This window comes from Canis lupus, chromosome 4 (assembly GCF_048164855.1).
Source record: "Canis lupus baileyi chromosome 4, mCanLup2.hap1, whole genome shotgun sequence".
NCBI classification, from domain to species: Eukaryota; Metazoa; Chordata; class Mammalia; order Carnivora; family Canidae; genus Canis; species Canis lupus.
The window spans coordinates 14,131,661-14,144,767 of NC_132841.1; the positions used below are offsets into that span (position 1 = coordinate 14,131,661).

The 13,107-nt window shown below is 35.8% G+C and overlaps 1 long non-coding RNA gene across 1 annotated transcript; it reads right to left on the bottom strand.

Annotated features, from left to right (window-relative positions):
* Window positions 1-1,598: 1,598 nt before the first annotated feature.
* Window positions 1,599-11,070, bottom strand: LOC140631494 (uncharacterized). Its single transcript, XR_012029038.1, has 3 exons — window positions 10,925-11,070; window positions 8,882-8,970; window positions 1,599-1,804 (listed from the first exon to the last, which is right to left on the bottom strand). It is a non-coding gene; the product is annotated as an uncharacterized lncRNA (long non-coding RNA).
* Window positions 11,071-13,107: the final 2,037 nt, after the last annotated feature.

Consider the following 13,107-nt stretch of genomic DNA (forward strand, 5'->3'; position numbering starts at 1 on the left):
CCATTTCATGCTCAGCAGCATCTTGCACGTTAGCATTAGCACAGTTCTGATTACCTGCTCAAGGTCTATTGTTGGTCTGCTAGAGCACACGTCCCCACAGGTAGGAAACCTGTCTGTCTCACTCACAGCTATGTTTCCCAGCACCCAACATGGATTAAGCACATGAAAAGCAGTTTGTTTTTTCCAAACCTACTGGATCATTGCTTTCTCTCCCACTTTGCTGGGTAGAAATAGCCTAAGTCATTGGTAATAAAGTTCTTCCCACTAATTGTGAATTTGTCATCTTTCAAGCTGTCTCATTAAAAAAATGCATTCATATTCTGAATTTAAATGAAGATATTTATCTTCTAGTTCATTGCTTTATTGTAGGAACCTCGGACCAATCTCATTGTGTAAGAGAAAGTTTGACATATAGATGGTGCACTCAACTTCTTTACTATATAGTCCATGGCATGTAAAAGTGGCACAAGACACCATATCTACTTTAACAGCTCAGTTCCGTTAGGCTGGTAAGATTCCTTTTTACAGGAAGAATATTTAATCCTTTCAAGTCTGAACTCTGGCTTCCTACACGCTGTGCCTTATACACAGCAGAATGCAGAAGTGGTACTCAGCGAATAACAAATAACAGCTACAATGATGATTGTAATGCATACCGTAATATTGTTACTAGAAATATAATTATGTGAACAGACAATTTACAGAAGAGAAGGGACCTCAGAGCCCTTGTGTTGTCAATCTGGCCTCTCTCTTAATCAGGGATAATAATAATAAAAATATCCCCCCCCCATCTGCAGTCAGCTTGTCAACATAGCAATATTTATAGAATGCTGTATATAACAATGGCATCTCCATGCAGATGGATTAAGATCGAGGAGCAGCTGCAGATGGCTGTTCATTAACTGAAAGAAGAAAATGAATCTGAACAAAGGCACTTATGGAACCCCTAATTTATTAGTGCTGTAATAGGGAAGAGGAGCTCTCTGGAATGGTAACTGAGTAAGACTGGTTACAAAGATAATTGTGAAAACAAGACACAGATTCAGTACAACATACAGGGACATTTTATTGCCTGTAAGTTCTGTAGAATTACAAGGTCAACAGATATCAGACTCAACATCTAATCCTTCATATTTATTAATTACATTCAACAAAGCACTTGCCATCAATCTAGGGACTTAAGCTCGATTAATATTCTGTCACAAAAACCTGCTCAATTTGTCCAGAGTCTAAGATTTCTTTTACTTCTCTGGTGTATTTAATACAGCATATGTGTGCATACATATGCACACACACACACACACTATGAACACACATACACTTTCCCCAAAACAGTCTGACTGTGGTCCTCAGAGTGACTTCCAAACATTCCAACATTAAACTAGGTAAGATATGTTAAATGTCCAACAAAATGTCAGACACAAAGAAGGCACTCCCCAGATTTTTTTTTTTTTTTACCTTTGATGTCACAGCTGCTACATAACCAAGCAAATTGTTGTCTGCATGACATCTCTGGTTTGTACTTCTCCAGAGGAGTCCATAAGTATCTAAGAATTTCACATTAACTAGGATTCATGTCAATGATTTTTTTCTTATTTTATTTTATTTTATTTACTTATTCATTAGAGAGAGAGACAGAGAGAGAAACACAGGCAGAGGGACACACAGGCTTCATGCAGGGAGCCCCATGTGGGACTCAATCCAGGGACTCCAGGACCATGCCCTGAGCTGAAAGCAGATGCTTAACCACTGAGCCACCCAGACGTCACTTTGTCAATGATTTTCAAAGTGGAAGATGTTCTAACTAAATGAAACAAAAACAAAACAAAAATATTCATTAATAGATGAATAGACAAATACATTATGCTGTTTCCATACAATGAAATAAAAAGAACAGACTACCGGTATAAGGAACAGACTACTGATATAACATGCAGCACCAAAGAATCTTAAAATCATGCCAAGTGAAGGAAGACAGACAAAAGAGTACATACTATGATTCCACAAATAAAATTGTAGAAAGGAAAGTTTAATGTATTGTAAAAACAGAGTGAAAAAAAGAACCGTAGTTGTCCAAGGCCAGAGGTGGGGAACTTCTCTGGGAAGAGGGTGATTATGGTGGTGACTCTCTGTCAAAACCCATTGAACTGTTCATTTAAAATGAGTTTAATTACTGCATGTAAATTATAACTTAATAAGTTCATTTTAAAAAGTTCTTTGGAGGGGGCAATCCAAGATGGCTATAGGAAGATCCTGAGCTCACTTCCTCCTACAGACATACTGAATCTATAGCTACAGATAAGACAATTCTCTCTGAAAACTAGCTAAACAGCTCATCTTCAACAAAGGGTAAATAGACCACATTAATATGGGTAGGAGAGGAAGAGATAAGATCTTGCCCAAAACCCCACCCCTAGTGCAGTAACCCACAATTGAAAGGAATCTCAAAAATCTGGAGCTTCTTCCTGAGAAGTGAGGGTTTCATGCTTTATAGCAAGCACCGCAGTCCTTGGGACCTGTACCAGAGAGTCAAGCCCCCAAAACATCTGGCTTTGAAAAATAGTGGAGCTTATGTCTAGGAGACCTAAAGGGCTGTAGGGAATTGAGATGCCATTCTTAAAAGGCTTACACGCAGACTCTTTGGGGCCCAACACAAGAGCAGCATTTTGGAAAGTGCCTAGACTATTTGTGAAGGAGATCTGATTACTAATTTTAAAGAGTCTGCCTGAGGAGAAAGGGTCTGCTGGGACTCTCTCTCAGAGGGAGGCACTGATGTGCATCATTTTTGTACTGTCTCCACCTAGCTAGCATAGGCAGGCATACACACTCTCCAGCTGCCCTGCCAAGGCCAGCAGGCATACCTTGCCCTTGTGTTCTTAGCTGCCTCACTAAAGCAAATGAGCATACACAATTTCCATACTCTGGTTACTTCGCTAAGGCTGGTGGGCACACACAGACCACACAGGGGGCTCCCCTTGAGCACTTGGCTCTGGTGGCCATGAGGACTCAGATTCCTGAGTCTCACAGGACTGTAATGATCAGAACAACAGTTATTGGCATGCTGACACCCCCAGGGCACTGTACAGACAGGAGAAGGCAACATTTTTTCAGTCTTTCTGTGAAATGGGCCTATTTATTTGTCCTAGAGTTTCAGCCTGAGGGACAGACTTCAGGTTTGCCACTCATCTGAGACTATGGTAGTGCTTTCAGGGGACATAAGCCAGGAGACAACATCCAACATCTGACTGAGATCTCTCCTTTGGAACACTGTCAAGTCTTGGCACACCCTCAACAACTGGAACCTATCAAGAATAAATCAGGCTGTTCAAATGATCATAAAGGTTCAAGAAAACCAAGATCCAGGGCAGGGTTGAGTGATAGGGGGGTTTGGGGACACACAAAATGGGTGAAACTTCCAATTACAAAATAAATAAGCCCTGGGGATGTAATAATACAGCTCATTAACTATAGGCAGTGATATTGTGGTGCATAATTGAAAGCTGTCAAAAGAGTAAATCCTAAAATTCTCATCACAAGAAAAACAATTGTAATTTTGTATGGTGATGAATGGTAACTAGACTTATTATAGTGATCATTTTGTAGTATATAAAATATTGAAGCATTATGTTGTACACCTGGAACTAATACAATGTTATGTGTCAATTATACCTCAATAAATAAATAAATAAGTACTCCTTTGCTCAAATATGTTTGAGAAATAATTCACCCTATCTTCTCCTCTCAGAAATTCATAATTAATCAATTAAAGACTCTTAATCCACGAGAGGCAATTGAATCATTAGAAGCTCAGAGAAGAAATCCTATCGTGTAGAACACTGATTAATTAACTGTTGATTTCCACATTCCCTGAAACTACATTACTTCCAATCCCTCTCATCTTAAAAATCAAATCCTATTAACATCCTTGGATTATCAGTTTAGTAGTTGTATGATCATGGGTGAATCACTTAAATTCTTTTTACTATAATTTCCTCACCTGAAAAGTAGGACATTAGTCCCTATCTTATAGGCGTAGTGAGGCAGAAATGAGCTAATGTTTGTAATATACTTAAGAACAGTGCCTGGGACAGTGTGTTAGTTACTCTTGGAACTCATTTTGGAAAATGGAAAGCCTTCTTTCAATCATCCACCTAACCAGAAAAAGTCAGGATGAATATTATTGTCTTTATATCCCTGAAAAAGAGAGTGAGCGAAATTTCTTAATGAAGAAGCTGCTCAAATGATTTGTATGTAAAGCAATGCACAATGATGCTCTAGAAAGGGAATTAAACTTAAATTGATGCCCAGCTCTGAGGTTTACTAACACTGCAACTTGGGAAGTCATATGATGTCTCTAGACCTTATCTTCCCTTCATCTAAATAGAAAGTGGTTGATGGAGGCAGAAAGCAGAGTCATGATCACCAGGGGTTGGCAGAAGAGAGAGTAGAACTGTTCAATGGGTACAGGGTCTGTTTTAGGGCAAGTGATGAAGGTGATCAGGATAAGATAGTGATATTGGTTGTACAAGAATGTGAATGTACTAAAAGCTACTGAATTCTGCACTTTAAAATAAAGTAGTAATTTTATTTTTTAAATTGAGCTTTTTATCTCAATAAAAATATATGGTTGTTGTATTAGATTATATTCAAGATCCCTCACAGTTTGTTCATTCCTTCATTTATTCAATAAATTTCTATTAAGCCTCCTCTATATAAAAGGCAATGTGTTCTATTCTGAGGACACAGTAATGAACAAAAAGGCATGGTCCTTAACCTCATGAAAATTATATCTTTATTATTTGATATTATAGACAGAAAGAATAAAGGAATAGGACTCCCATTTTACTCAGTGCCAAGCTGTAGCCACTGTGAGCTTGTCTGTGCATATCTCATTTAGTCTTTATAAGATTCACATAAAGTAGATGTTATCATGCATGTTGTGCAAGTAAATTAAGCCTTAAGGAAGTTAAGTAAACCTTACTAAGATTATAGATTTTATAAGTAGTATAGCAAGGAGTTGAAATACATAACCGTAAATTCATATAATACGACATTTGTTTTCATAATATAATTTTATAAAGCTAACATTATTTATATAAAAGGGAAAGTACATGTGACATTAAGATGTACAGTGTTTCCTGTGAAGTTTGGCCTCACTGTGACAAATGCCAGCAAATAGAGTTAATAAGGTGAAGAAAACTAATTAGAAGCCAAAGAGCCAGTGATGCCTAGAGAAATATCCTTTGGGATATTTACATATTCAAGATAATTGTTCTTATTAAAACCATTGTTTAGGATGGGATTTGTTGTTGTTGTTTTCATCTAGGGGAGGATAATTGTTATAAAATTTCTTGTGCTACTCCTAAAAGTCTCTATTGGTATAAAATCTCATGTTCATCATAATTTTTAACAATATACTGGGCACATTGTAAGAAAAAAAAATGACCCTAACAAGGCATGTTCCTGTAATCATTTATAGTTTGCATGTACACAATAACTAACTACTGAAATGCAACTGGCAAGAAAATTGAAGGCAGACTGGATAGTAAAAGATACTGAAGAAAGACAAACACAGATCATTTACTTTGGTTAGTAATTCATGCTACATTTAAGTAGTATTATCAACTGGGGTGTGGGGTAGGTTGAAATATTTTCTTTAATTAGCATCTCAATTGATAGAAAAGTTGGATTAACCCTTCACAATACAATCATTTGTTTAGTAGCTGGAAAGGAAATTTTAGAGGCAGAGCACCCATGTTCTATTTTTCCAATTCTTATTTTTTTCTTGTCTTTTATTTTGAATTGTTTGGCTTCGGTTGCCATTACAATGTAAAAGAATAGCAGCGATAGAAAGCACTTTGTTTCTGACTTTAAAGAAGTACTAATGTTTTAGATCTGTATGAGATGTTTCTTGAGGTTTATTGAGAGAAACCCAAGTTTTCTAAGAAATTTTCCTGAATGAGTGTTAACTTTTATCTCATACCCTTTTCTGCATCTATTGATAGGAACACACTGAGCTTTCTCTCTTACTGTTAAAAATTTTATAATATATTAATATACTTTTGGAGATCAAACCATCCTCACAGTCCTGGTGTAATGCTGGCCCTCACTTAACCTCTACAGTCTCACTTCTGGCCAGTTAGCCTGATGATCACAATCTATTTGAACTTTCTTCCATTCTTTTAATAAATTTACTTTCACACTTCTGCATTGTTCTTCTCCTGGCATGATCTTCTGGGCTTCACTCTCTCCCAATATGCCAACTTGGTTAAATCATTGTCTACTACTGTTAGCTTAAACAACACTTGTTTGGAGAAAGTCAGAAATGCTCTCCAACTCTTGATCATAGAGCTACTTGTCTTTTGATAGCACTTACATTAAGTTGTAATTATCTGTTTAATATTCTGTCTTCCTAAATATATGGGACACTGCATGGGAGAAGATACTAGGCATGTTTTAGTAAAACCTCTATAACTCACAGAAGACTGGAACAGCATGAGAAATTATAAATCCTGAAAAAAAGAGTGGTGGTTGGGGAGAATGAGAGAATATACTCAATTTAAATTTCTGCGGTGACTTGAAACATGAAAAAGCTGTTTTTCCTTTAATTAGCCTCACAATTTTCTGATTTCATTCAAAACATGCTGCATATATAGCAAAGCATGAAAAGAAATTAAATTTTTGAGGCTATGGACCACCATGAAGAAGCAAGATTGACGGAGAATGGAGAAAAGGCAGTTCTGTGTAAAATATATGTATTTTAATGTCATCTCATGTAAAGAATTGCAAAATATTGATTCATGTTTAGGATTTGAAAACTATCATTTCATAATATAACCCTAGCAGCTGTGATGTACAAACACTTCAGCTTGGATATTCAGATGTTGAAATGCCAGTGGCTCTGTGATTGTCACAGAAGGTTCTAAGCAACAATAGGACAAGGGAACAGTGTGATAGAAGAGAAAGGAACAGAATAATTAGTTCTAGGACAACCTTGTGAGAATAAAAGTCAAGAGTGTTAAAGGTAAGCAAAAGATCAATTGGAGATGAGCTTGATTCTTGCCCTTCTCTAGATTAATTGAATTCTATTTCAGTGCTGATATCTTGTTCTCATTTAGATTTCCTTTTCCTTCTCATTCCATTCTCACTGCTCACCTCTTGGTTTATACTCTCATAAGTTTATTCCTGTATCCTTGCCATCAATCTCTTCCTATTACCACCTTTCTAGGAAAACCCCTATATCCCTTTTCTTCCCCACTTCATCCAGATACATCCATTTGTCTTGCCTGTAATGCTAGCAGGCTTAGGGTCTGTCCATGATATAGCAGGAAGCATATCAAATGTTCTGTATTGAACTATCACATTGCTTCAATTTCAGACTTCTTTCTTGCCAAGAAGGGGTCAGAGTGAGAGATACCATTCTGTAGTCCAGTCTTCTCTCTGATCACATCGAGGTCACCTCGATGGGTTTCTAAGTGCCAGGCTAATCTCCCTAGCTTTTCTAGTCCAACTCTGTTCCTTCCACTCTTGCCATCTACCTTGCTACCAATATCCTGGCCAGATGCCAAATTTTCCTCCTATTCATCACCTTGAATACAGAATTTAAATGCTCCCAGTCTTTTCATTCATCCCAGACATTGTCTTGACCTCATTGCTTTCATAAACACCTTAGTTTCTTTCAGCAATCAGGAAGGTCACAGGTAGATAAATAAACAAAAGTCAAAAGGGGAGACAGAATTGAGACAGATTCTGTTTCTGTTGCATTCATGCTGAATCTGTTGCATTCATACTGTTAACCTACTTGTTGCTGACTCTTACTCTCCTAACTGATTCTGCTTTGGACTTTGACCCACATTTGACCTCCCACCATATTGTTTTTTTCTCTAACTACTCCCCGTGGTCTGCAGCATCCATACCCACTTGCTATCAAAAAAGACCTGCTTTTATAACTTTATCTCCTTCCAACATAAGAATCCACAAAATTCATTGCTTACCACAATGGCTCTCAAATTATGCTTCTCTCTCACTAGTGCTGATGTTCTACTACAAACTACAAAGAATAGGAGTATTTCTCTTTGCACCAAAAAATTAAATGAATGAATTGAATTTTCTCATTTTAATCTCTTCTTCTAGTCATAGTACATAGCAAAAATCTAAACACTCAATAAGCCAGCGAATAAATATTCATTGATTTGACTTTACCAATGTTTGTGGTTAGGGATTTATATGAAATTAAAAGCAGATTCCCAAAGACTAAAGAGTTTTTGGAATTTTTATGGTTGCAATATGGTCTCTTGATAATTTGGGAATATGATGAAATTATAACATAACATGTCAAACAGGTATCTACTATCTATATCTATATCTCTACTACATATCTACTATACCATATATATTATGTATGATTAATATAAGTATATATGTACTAAGGTCATATACATATATAAAAGATACATAAATATGTCCACACACATGCACACACTCACACACATGCACATACTCATATACACATGCACATGTACACACACATGCAGAGTGTTGCTAATGGTGTGACTCCTGCTAGTGAACATTTGTTAACTCCAATATGTTTTCCTTTATAAATGAAAGCAATATTCTCTATGTCTCCCTAACCCTTTTCCCTTTACCTCATTTTGTTTTTTCATTTTTTAAATATAAAGGATGTATGTTTTTGATTAAAATAAAAATTCTCTTTCTGTTAATAATCAGAATTAATTTCAGACAAAGCTAAGACTAGAGTTCCTTTGGAAATATGCCGAGGAGACCCCATGAGTGTCTGGTAACACTTAAACCTTCACTAAGTATCCTATTATATATTTATCATATAACATATCTGTTTATATCAAGCTTTACAATAACTCACTCTCATGCATTAGGCAGACATATGGATTGTTTAATGACATTGGCATGTCTTCTGTCTCCAGATCAGTTTCCTGCCATGGCATCCACACACTATAAAGAAATTATAGATGCATTTTTTTGAGCAAGGAATGAATTTTGGAATGACAGCCTGGCTCTGCTCCATGATGTTAAAAAAAAAAAAAAAAAAGAAGAATGATAAAGCTTTTTCAAAAACTGTGGTTAAAAAATAATTCTAAAATACTGATTTACAAAGATCCCTGAACTTGCTTTAGTTACTGGAAATTTAGTAGCACTGGTAACTTATTCTGGTAATCTAGATGACACTCACTATTCTATTTACTGCTTTTCCAAACCAGTAATCTGGGGAGACATTTATAATAACTATTTTCCTTAATCCCCTGCTGAACTGATAAAGGTGATTTTCTGAAATTTCTGTAGGAATAAAGCATTCCAAGTAATCACTGATGGACAGACTACAGATATCTAAAAATAGAAGGACTTTGGTTCCTACTTTCACAAAAAGAATCTGATGTCAGCAGTGTCAGGAAATGCAACCTAACCAGAGTGAAAACACCCCATGGGGTTATATAACTCACTGGAGTCATTTTCAGGTTCTGCATGTAAATTGTATAAAACTCCCAACAATATAATCCTCAGGATATGAGAATGATTGGCAGGCTGCAAAGCTTTTTCTTTAGACTCAAACAGTTCTTTGATACAAACAATATTTTTCATTTCAAAGGTAATTGTTGGTAGCCAATAGGCACTGATAGTCCCATGTGGGTAGCACAATAAGTACATTGCCTTTCAAAAAACAGGATTGCTTTTCATGTGATAGAGACCATTTGTGCAATTGAAAACCCATTCAGAAAGCACACTGATAGACAGACCCTTTAAAATTCCAAGATGTAAATGTATTGAAGTGCACTATCAGACAGGCTCTCACACAAAAGCTCCTTGGAAAATAATTTAATATATATATTCAACCATCATTGTATTTACTTTTTTGGCAATAATTCCTTTCCCCTTATTTTCCACTACACTTAGCAGAAAACCTCAGCTGCATCTCGGCTGAAACAAAGACAAGCCACAGTTCCAAATTTCAGTTTTTATCATTGTCTCAATTACTGTTTCCCACTGTCCCATTTTTGTTTCTTACCAGAAATTTGTAAAATCTACAGGACTCAGAGATGATAAGTGATTTCATAGCCTGTCTCTGGCTAAAAATGTCCAAGAAAGTAGATTTTTCAAGTTAATCTTGTAAATTGTCTCATTTTATCTCCTAGGGTGAGTTTATCTTACACCAAATAGCAAATGGTGTTTATCTTTTCATTTTATTTGTACTAATATTTTTCAGTCAGAGAGCAGATCAGTGAGGGATATTCAGGCTGTTCAATATTTGTGCTTATTGACGGAGTTGGAGCAAACATGTTGTAAGAGCATGTAACTAAGTGAACTATTCAACGTAAAGCAAAAAACAAAGGATTCTGCATTACTATTCATCAAAAGATTAACCATAATCCTATTAAGAAGACAAAGTACAGTTCTAAAAGATTTCCACATTCAAAATTCTGAGTGATCAGCTGAGCTGAAAGAAAATCGATTCTTACATCACATCAAGAACAATCTTTTATGAATCTCTACATAACTATTGATAGCCTTGCAATTAAAATAATAAAAGTACAGTGACAATCTTGAGCCATTATTTAATCAATTCCTATAAAATGAAAAATGAAAAGCATATTTAGCTGGGTCTTGGTACCTGGGAAGAATTAGGTCACAATATAAAATTGCTATGGGAATCAAGAGACACAGTTCATCTTTTCTCTGAATTGAGTCACTGTGTAAACTTCAACCAGTTGCTTAATCCTTCTGTTTCATTTTTACCTTGTGTGAAAGTGAGAGTTCATTTAAACCACAAAATCAACAGAGATGCCAGAAGGACTGAAGACATCATTTTCCTAAAAGTACCTATAACCATTGCAAAACAGATCCATGCACTAAAATTAAAAACCTATATTTCAAAATTAATGCTTTTACTTACTTATGTGCTAGGAAGGCTGCATATTCTCTACTATAAATGTAGATATTTCAAATTATATTTTTTAAATGAATGTCTTTAGGCTTTTTTCAGTTTTCCCAGTATGGCTTGTAGCTAATCTAGGGTCTCCTGGGCTTTATCTGCTGTACCAAAGTCATCATCATCAAATAGTTAAGATTCTTTGGCAAAGCTCTAGAACACTTGTTAATGACAGCTCTGTAATAATGCCTTATATATGCATACCGCTTGGCACTTTACAGTCTAATTTACATAATGCTTTCTTGGTTAGTAAACAATTCTGTTTTAAGGATGAGTGATGGTACACTTGCTATGACTTCAGTCTTTTTGAGGTAAGGAGTTGGTGGCTTGTCTTCCAGAGATGGAATATTTCTGAGATTTTGCCACTTAAGCCAAACAATGTGATTCACCAGCATAATCTTCATCATTGGATATAATAACACATATTTAGCTATAGTGCGGAGTGAACACCAGTGCCCACAGGTCAAGATATCTAAAAATGAACAAGTGACAATGGTGTTGTTGAGACAACAGAGAGGCTAAAGTCTCTTTCAAGTTGAAGATTCAGTTCTAATTGTTGCCATATGTCAACTCAATCTCTGTAAAATTTTAAAGAAAAACAAAATCTGTACACATATAAATAAAATATCTCAATTCTTAAAAAATAGAATCAAACTTTTGAGAACTCTGAGAAACACTTCTGTGCTATGACATAATTGTGCCATTGGAAGTCTCACATTATCAAAAACTTCCTTATAAAAACAGTTGTTTCAACAGGAAAGTGGAGATTAAATGTATAAAGAGTTCCAGACTATGTATAATACATCTTTATCCTGTAGGAATTTCACAGCAGTGATGCTTTTAAGCATTATATATGTGTAGAGCTATAATACCTAAACATCACGGAATGTTGACTTCATACACACTTTTGCTCAAGACCAGAATCTTCTATCACCACAAACTCTGCCACTGATACAGCACTTCTTACATTTCTGACACTATCCTCATCACTGTTAAGATAAACATCATGAAGTCACTCAACAAAGGGATGGGTTATGAACACATCTGCATTGGTTGCTTCTGATTTCCATCTTATTAAAACCTAAAATATACATACTATACTGTGCACCAAAGAAGTGGTCTTTTAGTGTTTATCTCAGTCTGAGATACCTATTCCTGTTGATGGCAGGAAAAAAAAATACTTCTAAGTTTGCCAGTTACAGTATCTCAAGCCCTTCTAGTTTAAAATAATTTCTTTCAGTTTTTGAATAGTCTCATTTCAGAAATGATTACGGCAACTCAAAATTCAATTCCAATCTAATCTGTTTCTTTTCTCTCAGTCCCCAAGGCAGTTTCTGGTTTCAAGGGTTACTTTTCTATCCTGACAGTCAAGTAGTTAGGGTCTAGCATGCTCATACTCTTTTCTGGATCTCCATCAACCACTCGTGGGTATTTATCTCTGGTGCCCAATAATGAAGAGCTCACTTGCTAAAATTCATAGTCTGTTCCTTTGGTATGAATGAAGTGTATTGAGTGTTCCATGGCTACATTAACCATCACTCCCTGTTGGCAAGGCCTACTTTTACCTCTATTACTGCTACTACTACTACTATTACTACTACTACTACTACTACACTACTACTACCTTGTAGTAAAATGCATATATCATAAAATTTACCATTTTAAGGGAAGTGTACAATCAAGTGGCATTAAGTACATTTATAACATTATGCAGCCATCTTCACTCTCTAGTTTTGGAAGTTTTTTGTCACCCCAAATGGAACCCATGTACTCAGTAACTATTCCTTCTCCCTCACAGCCTCTTATAACCACCACTGTATTTTCTGTCTCTATGAATGGAAAATAGACAGAATTTGTATATTCTGGATATTTCAGATAATAGAATCATAGAAGAAGTGATCTTTGGTGTTTGGCTTATTTCAGTTAGCATGTTTTCAAAATTTATCTTTATAGTTGCAGGTACTAGTACTTTATTCTTTTTTTATGGTTGAATAGTATTCCACATTAGGGTTATATCACCTTTGTTCATCCAAAAAGTGATACTCGCTTTTGAAACTTGCTTTATTATTTTTGGTCTATTCACGAGAATGGAGTTGCTAGGTCATGTGACAATTCTATTTACTGTCTCTCACTCTTGCTGGCCTATA